At 39.9% G+C, this 9,726-nt stretch overlaps 1 non-coding gene across 1 annotated transcript; it reads right to left on the bottom strand.

Annotated features, from left to right (window-relative positions):
* Positions 1-1,076: 1,076 nt before the first annotated feature.
* Positions 1,077-1,181, bottom strand: LOC114691902. The gene has a single exon (XR_003734302.1). It is a non-coding gene; the product is annotated as a U6 spliceosomal RNA (small nuclear RNA).
* Between the last annotated feature and the right edge of the window lie 8,545 nt (positions 1,182-9,726).

Below are 9,726 nucleotides of genomic sequence, written 5' to 3'. Positions count from 1 at the left end.
CCTAGATAGAGTATCTGACAGACTTTTTAGTAAAGCAGGAAATTTCAAGGACTGTCCCATCTATTTTGGAAAGAATGCCAGTTGCTTTCCTCTGTGTCCTGCAGAATGTCTGGCAGTTTCTTCTGTGCAGCAGGAACCCTGAAGGACTATCCCACCTTGTTTTAGCAAAGTTCAGCAGTCATTTTCCTTTGGGTCCTACATGTCCAGTTTCTATAGCTTACAGTCAAGCAGTCAAGGCAAAAGAAGTTTCTTGCCCAAATGGCTAATCTTTCCATAATGAAAGTAATCTCCTATGGAGTTTCTTCAATGCCCATCATCCTCTTTGAAGTAATTGGTGCTGTCAGGAGCAGACGTGTCTCACTGTCAAGAAAAGTCTAAATTTTTAAAACATTTTAAATGTCATATTCTATAGGTCTTTGAAGTATTTGAAAGTTGCCTATCTATCTGAAGTATATCTTTGTATACCTAGAAAAATCTAACTAATATGACCATAAGTTTGACTTATTATTAATAGATGACTATTAATCTGTATTTCTTAATTATATATTATAATATCAAATGAGCTGTATAAACATAGTATCTTAAACAAGAGCAGAAATATACATATAACAAAACTGACCTTAAATCTGTGTTAATAAACCAAAATCCATGCCAATGTAAAGTATTTTGAGACCAAAAGTTGTTTTTTGGTAGACCCAATAATCTACCTCTTAAAAAATAATTTCTATATCATATCCCCTTTTTTCTTAGGAAGAAAATGATTATGAACATTAACTATTTCTAACCAACCCCCTTTAAATAAAAACAAACATTCATGAACAATATTTTGGAAGTTTGGGCATAGTTTTTTATATTATCTCCTGCTGATTGGGGCACTGGTAATCTTACAGGGATTCTAAGAAAATTCAGAATTACGGCCAAGTCCTGATTGAGGTATTTTGTGTGGTTGGTCCATCTCAGCCAATAGTCTTGAACCTGTTGTGGATGTTGGATCCTCTGGGCCATCACTGTCATTGGAGGCTTTTCAGAGGGTCTTGTTCCATCAAACCTGGTCATCTTTAACTTTGAATGAATTCAAATATATGGAATGCTTCACGAATTTGCATGTCATCCTTGTACAGGGGCCATGCTAGTCTTCTCTGTATCATTCCAATTTTAGTACATTGCTGCCGAAGTGAGCGCTTGGGTTGTTGTGAAGGACAGAGCAAGGAACACAGGAGTGTAACTATATTGTGTGCAGACTTCGATTCCTTCTAATATATACCAGGAGGGCTGAATCACATGGTGGTCCTATGTCATTTTCCAGGAACTTCCACAATCATTTCCATATTGGCAACACCTATTTACATTGTCTAGCAAGGTATAAAGGTTCCCCTTTGTCACATCCTCAGGGTTTGTTGTTCTCTTAGTGACGGCCATTCTGAATGGGGTGAGATGGAACAGCATATAGTTTTAACAGGTATTTCCCTGATGGCAAAGGATGCTGGGCTCTTTTCATTTGTACTTGAAATGACTGCCTTGTTGATTCATTTGCCCAGTTATGGGCTGGATGGCTTGTTACTTTGGTGTTTAATTTTTTGAGTTCTTTGTATGTTCCTGATAGTAATCCCTTGTCACGTGAATAGTTGGCAGAGATACTCTCCAATGCTATAGGCTGTTCCTCCACTCCTCCAGTTGCTTCCCTTGCTGAGCAGAATTGCTTCAATTTGAGGCAACCCTATGGAGCAATCTTGCTATAATGTTCTGAGCTCTTGGACTCCCATTCAGAATGTCATCGCCTTTGCCTGTATCTCAGAGTGTTTCCTTTTGTTATTTTTGGCTTCAGGCTTACATTAAGGTCTTTGATGCAGTTCAAAGAAATTTTTGAACAGGGTCAGAAATAGGGACCTAGATTCCTTCTTCTACATGCTTTCTCAGTTTTTCCACGTCGATTTGTTGAAGAGCCTGTCTTTCCTCCAGCCTATGTTTTTGGCACCTTTCTCCCACAGTCCATGTTCTCTGTTCCATCCCCTCAGCGACAACATCAGCACGTTTTGTTGGTTGCTTCTGCATGCCATTGGAAGCCACTTGTTGCAGTAACTCCAGCTGTTGCTCGTCTTGCCCAGGATTGCTTTCACTACCCAGGCATTCATTCGTTCGTTCATTCGTTTGTTTATTTATTTATTTATTTATTTATTTATTTATTTATTTATTTATTTATTATTTTCACCTGATCTTAGTTTGTGTGTGTTTTTCTAGTAGTGTTTCAGAGTAGCATTGGAATTCTGATTAGGATTTCATTGAAGCTACAGATCGTTTTGAGTAAAATAGTCATTTTCTCAGTATTAATTCTGCCACCCATGACCACAAGTCTTCTTTTTAATCTCCTAGTGTGTTCTCCAATTTCTTCATTGTTTTAACATTTTCATCATGCAGGACTTTCACCTCATTAGTTAAGCTCATTTGTGCAGATTTTATTTTACTTTTTAAAGTTATCGTGTCTGGGGTTCTCCTTCTTTCTCTCTTACCCTGTTAGCATGCAAAAAGTTCCTGGGTATTTTTTAGTGCTGATTGCATCAAAGGGCTTCTGGCACACTCTTTAGGGTGTAGAATCAAACAGTCTGAAAACAGAGATAACTTGGTCTCTTCCCTTCTCACCTGTGTCTGTGTCATTTATAGTTACTGCTTTGCTGTGCTTTCCTGACCTGGCCATGAGTGCAAACGCTATTTCCAGCCAGAGTGGAGAGTGGAGCGGACACCCTGTGACATTCCTAATGTTGGAGGAAATGCTTTCAGTTGGTCCCTGTTTAATGCAGTGTTGATCATTGGTTTTTGTGGACGGCCTTTGTTGTGTGGAGATGGGTCCTTTCTGTGCCTACTTCCTTCAGAGTGCTCCTCATCAAGGGATGCTGAACTCTGTTACAAGCCTTTTCTGCATCTATTTAAGAGCTCAAGGACATGGAGGTTTTAATACTTCTATTTAGCCCACTCTAATAAGGAGGTTCATTTTTATTAAAGTTATTAACTTTAAAGCTTTTCTTACACATCTCATGCCTACATTTAAGTGAAAAAAATTACAAAGTGTGTGAAAAATGAATATGATCTTGTTATTAATTTTTAGTATATTTCTCCCTTTTTTTGGTTTTTGTTTCTTCCTTACACCTTAAATTAGCTAATTCTCTCTTGTCATGAAGTAACTATTTTAACAACCCAGCATATCTCCTTCTGTGTTGTTCTTTATTGTTGCCTCTTCAAATAACATGCTTACATACCACACACACACACACACACACACACACACACACACACACACACACAATGTTTTGGGGACATTTTGTCCTTTATTCATTTAATGAGAAAAAGTGCAATTATATTATTCAAACATTTCTATACTTTTGTGCCAATAAAAATTATGTTCAAGTGTATTTTAGATAATTTTCTTCCTTCCTTCCTTCCTTCCTTCCTTCCTTCCTTCCTTCCTTCCTTCCTTCCTCCCTCCCTCCCTCCCTTTCTTCCTTCCTTCCTTTCTCTCTCTTTCTCTTTCTTTCTTTCTTTCTTTCTTTCTTTCTTTCTTTCTTTCTTTCTTTCTTTCTTTCTTTCTTCTTTTTTTCCTGAGACAGGGTTTCTCTGTGTAGTTTTTTGGTGCCTGTCCTGGATCCCGTTTTGTAGACCAGGCTGGCCTCGAACTCACAGAAATCCACCTGGCTCTAATCTTCTAACTGGGATTAAAGGCGTACTGCCCATCTTTAGATCATTTTCTTTAAAAAAAAAAAGTCTGATATTATTCTACAGAAAATATATGTCCCTCTGTTGAAAGCTTGTTTCCCCCAGAGTCATAGTAACTGCAGGTTCCTAGCCATCTGTCTACATGGTGTTTTCCTGTGCCTTGGTGGTGAGTCTAACACCCCCCCTACCCCCACTTCCCCTGCTCTCATGTGACCTGCCTTTCTGTCTGGTTTTTGGTTAGCTGGCCATCTGAACGAGCTCATCCAAAAACTGCTTTTCTGCCTTTGCTTATTTTCTTATCGACTTGCAAGAGCCCTTTATTTATTAAGGACATTACACCCCTGTTTGTTCTCTGTTTAGAAATCTGCCTCTGGTCTCCCCCTGACCCCCATCATTTGGTGCTGGATTTTATTTACAGAATTTTTTTTAAATTTTTTTGTCATACAACATGTCCACTCTTTATGTAACCATATATGTAGTCATATATGTAATCGTATGAGTATGTTCTCACTTAAAGCTTTGAGACTTCACCCTTAAACTCTTTCTTGCCTTTATATTGTCCATGTAATGTCTTAGATTTCTTTGTAAGAATCCTATTTCTCACAGTGGATGAATTTCCTATTAAATCACCTAAAGTTAGGATAGAAAATGATTTTTCAGTCTTATTTTGCTGCAATCATTCCACTTTCAATTAATCATCATATAGTAAAATTAAAATTCCATCATAATATAAAGGGTTGTCAGCCATGGCCAAGACTCTTTGTACAGGAAAATCAGTATAGACTATTATAAGGGAGTAAGCTATATATTTTGAAATATATTCATAATACTGGTCCTGCTAAAAGCTTGTCAAAAGTAGTTTTCCTCTGAAGAGTACATCACAACCTATGAGAAAATAATAATAATATAAAAAAATCACTAATGTGAGGCTGCAGACAAGGCTTAGCGACAGAGCACTTACCCAGCATGCTTGAGGTCCTGAGTTAGATTCTAAGTATTGTAAAATTGAAGAATCATTAATATATTAAATCAGAGTCCTAATTACATTCTTCCATTGTGTCTAAGCACAAATTTTATGTTTTTAACTGCTGTTATTGTATCAGCGGCAAGAAGCAACTTTACCCTACATATAAGGCAATGGGATATGTAAATGAAGTACCTGGGTAGATGTTTACACTACTTTCACCTTGGTAACACAATTCTCTTTCTAGTGACAGGAAATACATTTAACACAGCTCATGTGGCTTATCCTTTCTCCTTAATAAAGAGATCGAGATGGTGGCTGAATGAATAATAAGGGACTCTATCATATATCAATGTTACCTAGAAAGTGTTGGAAAATATTAAATATAAATATTTTGAACAGTTGTTAAATAGTCTACTAAAATAAAATATAGTCTTAGCTGGGCAGTGGTGGTGCATGCCTTTAATCCCAGCACCTGGGAGGCAGAGCCAGGCAAATCTCTGTGAGTTCGAGGCCAGCCTGGTCTACAGAGTGAGATCCAGGACAGGCACCAAAACTACACAGAGAAACCCTGTCTTGAAAAGAAAAGAAAAAAAGAAGAAGAAAAATATATATAGTGCCTTAAAAATATGGTTGCTTGTGCAATAAGCTACCTAGGTGAAAAAGTGTGGATCTGTTTGGGATGGTTGTGTAGGTTGACAGGAAAGCATGTGTTGTGTGGTCATACAGAGCTGGCTTCAAATTTTAAGTTTTCTACTTACCTCTCTTTAGGTACTTTAAAGTACATTTTTTTATGACTTCCTAAGCAATTTTCCCCTTGTCTGCAAGTTCTTGATAACTATTCTGACTTCATGAGATTTGAGAATGAGACATATAAATGCTGTGTCTCAAAGCCTGTGGCAGAGGAAATGCTGGATGCTACAGTGCTCTACGCTTGAATTCTTCTTTTCCAAAATGAAGATAGGATATGTACCATGCAGCACAGAGCGTGCTGCCTAAAAGCATGCGATATGGGTTGGCTGGATAAGGGTCAGAGCCCAGCTGTGTACATTCTTGCCAGGACTGAAGGACATGCCAGCTGGCTTAGACTTCATCTCTAGTCTCCAATCTGGCTTCAGCTGTGGCCTTAGATTTTTGGATGGCTTATTAGCTATTTTCCAGTTTTAAACTCACTTCTGATATCCTTATATTTGTGCATGATCAAATAAGCCATCATGGATGTTACCTGGTCAACATAACAATTGCACATACATAAGCAAGATGTGTCTTTCAGATGTTTGGCCAGTTAATGTGATAGTTTGGTACTGTTCAGGAAAATTTAAAATATTCACTTCTCAGTGTATATAAAATATACTTTGCCTCCACTCTTAATGATGCTGGGCTCAGGTCTATAATAGGCTTGGGATAATAGAGGGTGTTTGTGCCAGACAGAAATAGTTAGACATTTTGAAAGTACATTTGAACGACTTCTTGAATAATTCCTTCCTTACTTGTAAATTCTTGAGAATTACCCTGATCTCATGAGATTTCAGAATAAACTTAAGCACTGTGGCTCCAAATCTGACCATCTTGGACTGTTGATGTAACCAACCGTCTTATTAAATAAGAAACACAGAAACAATGTAAAAGAGAAAGCCTCTGAGGTCAGAACTCAGAGCTAAAATCTCACCCTTCCTCCTGCCGTGGTTCCAGCCTCCCGAAAGAGAGCTATTTCCTGTGTGTAAGTCGTTTTATATTCATTCTGCCTTCTCATTGGTTGTAAACCCAAACACGTGACTGCCTCGTCACTGTCTGTATGTACAGCCCTCTAGGTCTTAAAGGCGTATGTCTCCAATGCTGGCTGTATCCCTGAACACACAGAGATCTATGGGATTAAAGGCATGCACCACCACTGCCACACTCTGTCTATGGCTCTAATAGCTCTGACCCCCTGGGCAACTTTATTTATTAACATATAATCAAAATCACATTTCAGTACAATTAGAATACCACCACATTGGACACTGGCTGGCTATCTTCCACCCTTGCCATCACACTGAGAGGAATTCCCTAAGAGCAGTTGCCAGCTGATGGGCTCAGGAGGCCCAGGTGCAGGTGTGGCTGAAGGTCATTCAGTTCAAGGTGTGGGGAGAGATGTAAGATCTCTTCCCAGTTTCTCTATGAATGAATAAATTCAGTCTTTCATCTTACTGTTACTTTCTTTGGAGCTTAAATTCCAGGGAGTGGGAGTCTGAATAATCTATACAAGAGAGGACCACAGGGGAACTGCTATGTCCACCAAAGATATCAGAGGGTTATGTATGAGAACGTATGATGGATACTGGCCAGCCAAAGGAAAACACCCGCCAACATACTCAGCTTTATTGTGAGTATCACTGACTATCCCCATTGTTGCTTGAAGGTTGGAGACATATGCCAGGAATTTTAATATAGTATGATATTCCTAGAAATATGCTCTGAGGGTTCAAGGCTGGAATGGAGCTTATGATTATGAATGGGTCAAGAGAACCCCCAGGGCAGAAGTAGATACTTTTGACATGGGACATTTGGGTACATCTGTTACTGCATGACAGAATGCTGAGATCAGGATTGTTTTCCCTAGTCAGCCAATGCTTGATCAATTTATGAACCTGGATTTCTCTAAGAGTATTTTATTGTGTCCCCTGAGGACCAAGAGGGTGAGATGGTTCCTCCTTCTTTCTGGTAGCCAATGTCTCCAATTTCTTCTTCATCACCATCCTTGATAAAAACAACTTTAGCGTTGTGATCTTTGCTATCATTTACCTGGCAATGCTTTTCTATGTCCCATGTAACTAGGACATAGCTGCAGAAAAGATAGGATAAGGAAATGCCTTTACTCTGGAGCTTACTAGGGAAAGAATATTAAACATACAGTTATGCAAATAATCACAGTTCTGATCAAAGAGCTTTGAAAGAGGCGTGCAGACTGTGGTGACGGTGTGTATATGATGAAGGATTAACCTAAACATAAAGGTCAAAGAGTCTTCTCTCAGAGCCAGAGTTAAGCTGAGACATAAGGGTTGGGTAGCGTTAGTCAAGAGATGTAGGGGTCTGGGGTAGAATAAGTATCAAGGCGGGCGATGGGAGTCAGTTCAGCCTGCTGGAAAGCATTACGACCAGTGGTCCTGGATTAGAACTCGGGTGAAGAAGAGGTCAGTGAGAGACACTGCCCTTTCTCTTCCAATGCCAAAACAAACAACTTTTAAAAGTTGAAGATGCTTCCTCTCATCAAATGGACCAATCTTAGCAATCTCTAGGAGTGGGGCAAAGCAAGGAAATAACAGCGTTGAAAGAAGAGCATGCTGGGTAATTCGGGCACATGCTTCACAAAGGACTAGGAAATTGCCTGTCTTGGCCCGTTTCATTTCAAGTCAGTGTTTCTAAAACCAGCGTCTAATCAGAGATGCAAATGACATCAGTGTTTGAATTGTCTCCTCCCTTTCAAGTCCACTTAGAGCCTGGTCATTTTTTTTTTCTTTGTCGGATGCTTTAAAAAAGTTTTTTTTTTTAGAAGAACAAGTCAGGCAGAACAGCATCCATTCTCTCCATCCTGGTGTTTCCAGTTCAACAGGCCAACTCTTGCTTGTCATATTGAATCCTTTATTACAACAAAATATTATTCTAAAGACGTACTAACAGTAATTAGAAGCAATTGAGTTTTATCAACTAACACAAACGGTGGGATTTCAAACTTGGACTTTTGCTGGTATTTTAATGAAGTGTGTGTTAACAACTCCAAATCTGCTGTCAGGCGAACAGCTCGGTTGCATATACAGACCTCTGATGGAGGGACCATGTGTTAACGCTCAGAGGCGTCGGCTCATGTGCTGGTTCCTCACATCCACACTTCACACATCTGTCTCCAAGCCCTATTTTCTTTTCTTTTTCTCCTAACGAATAGTATTACAATCCCCACATTTACTCCCAGAAAGTTCTGGAATTAAAGATGAGTATTCCCATGTGCACACTTTAATAATAGATGTTTAGGCATGAGTAATGGTGACTTAAGTTTTCTTTTTTCCTGACTGCCTCATTTCAGCCTGGAACGCTCAAAGGACACATGGCCTAGAGTACCAGGACTGGTTCTGTGAGAATCAGGAGCTCAAGAAAAGAGAAGAATAAAAAGCAAGAGAAGGAAGGACCTGACCCAACATGGAGACTTCAGTGGAAGGAAGAGTGAGAAGAGCATCTGCTGGACCAAGGACCAAGATGCTTTCAGCTAAATATCTCTAGACACTTTAGTGCTTCCAACACACTAGAAACAGCTCACAAACCAATGCCAGCAGTGTTCCCATCTCCATGCAGGAGCTGAGCCTTTCAAAAGACAAAAGCATGTTCCTGTCATGCATGGGATGAACATTAGCTGAAGGATAACTGGATCATAGATTTACAGATAGTTTGGGGTCCCCTCAGCATGCAATTCACAATAAAATCTAGTGCTGCCATCAGCTTTTCCACCTCAAGGACGATCAGGAAATTATATGCACAGCGCATGATGCCACTCACCCAGTGCAGTTACCCCGAGGCTTCAGGGATTCGTCCTGGAAAGGGACCACTCAGGATTTGTCAAACCCCAGCCTGGAAGTGTGGTGGCATTAATACACACAAGGTCATCCTTGACCATCAGGGAATGGGAGCCGATGGCACACACTTTCCTCTTTCATTTCCTGGCCTGACATGCTTGAGAACATTTTCTAAACATTTCCATTTAGCCCCATGGAACTGAGAACCTATGGTTGTGGCTAATATACAGTCTTTCTGTGGACGTTCCGTAATTCCCTGTTCATTCACATTAACATGCCTGCTCCCCAGAAAGTGTCCACATTCTGATGCTTGCCTAAGGCTCTGATGTCAGAAGGAAGCACCAGGACCAAGGCAGCTGGGTCTAGAGAAATGCCCAGCCATCTGGCTCCTAGGATGGGATTCAGAACCAAATCCCTTGTCAGTCACTTGGTGGTGACACCTCCCGTGCTGACTGTAAGTTAATGGTGACAGCACAGTCTCTAGCATGTCCCAACATCCCAGCTTCTCTAGTG

This window comes from Peromyscus leucopus, chromosome 10 (genome assembly GCF_004664715.2).
Source record: "Peromyscus leucopus breed LL Stock chromosome 10, UCI_PerLeu_2.1, whole genome shotgun sequence".
Classification (NCBI taxonomy): domain Eukaryota; kingdom Metazoa; phylum Chordata; class Mammalia; order Rodentia; family Cricetidae; genus Peromyscus; species Peromyscus leucopus.
The sequence above is the reverse complement of the archived record's forward strand: the minus strand, read 5'-3'. Positions and strand labels throughout refer to the sequence as shown.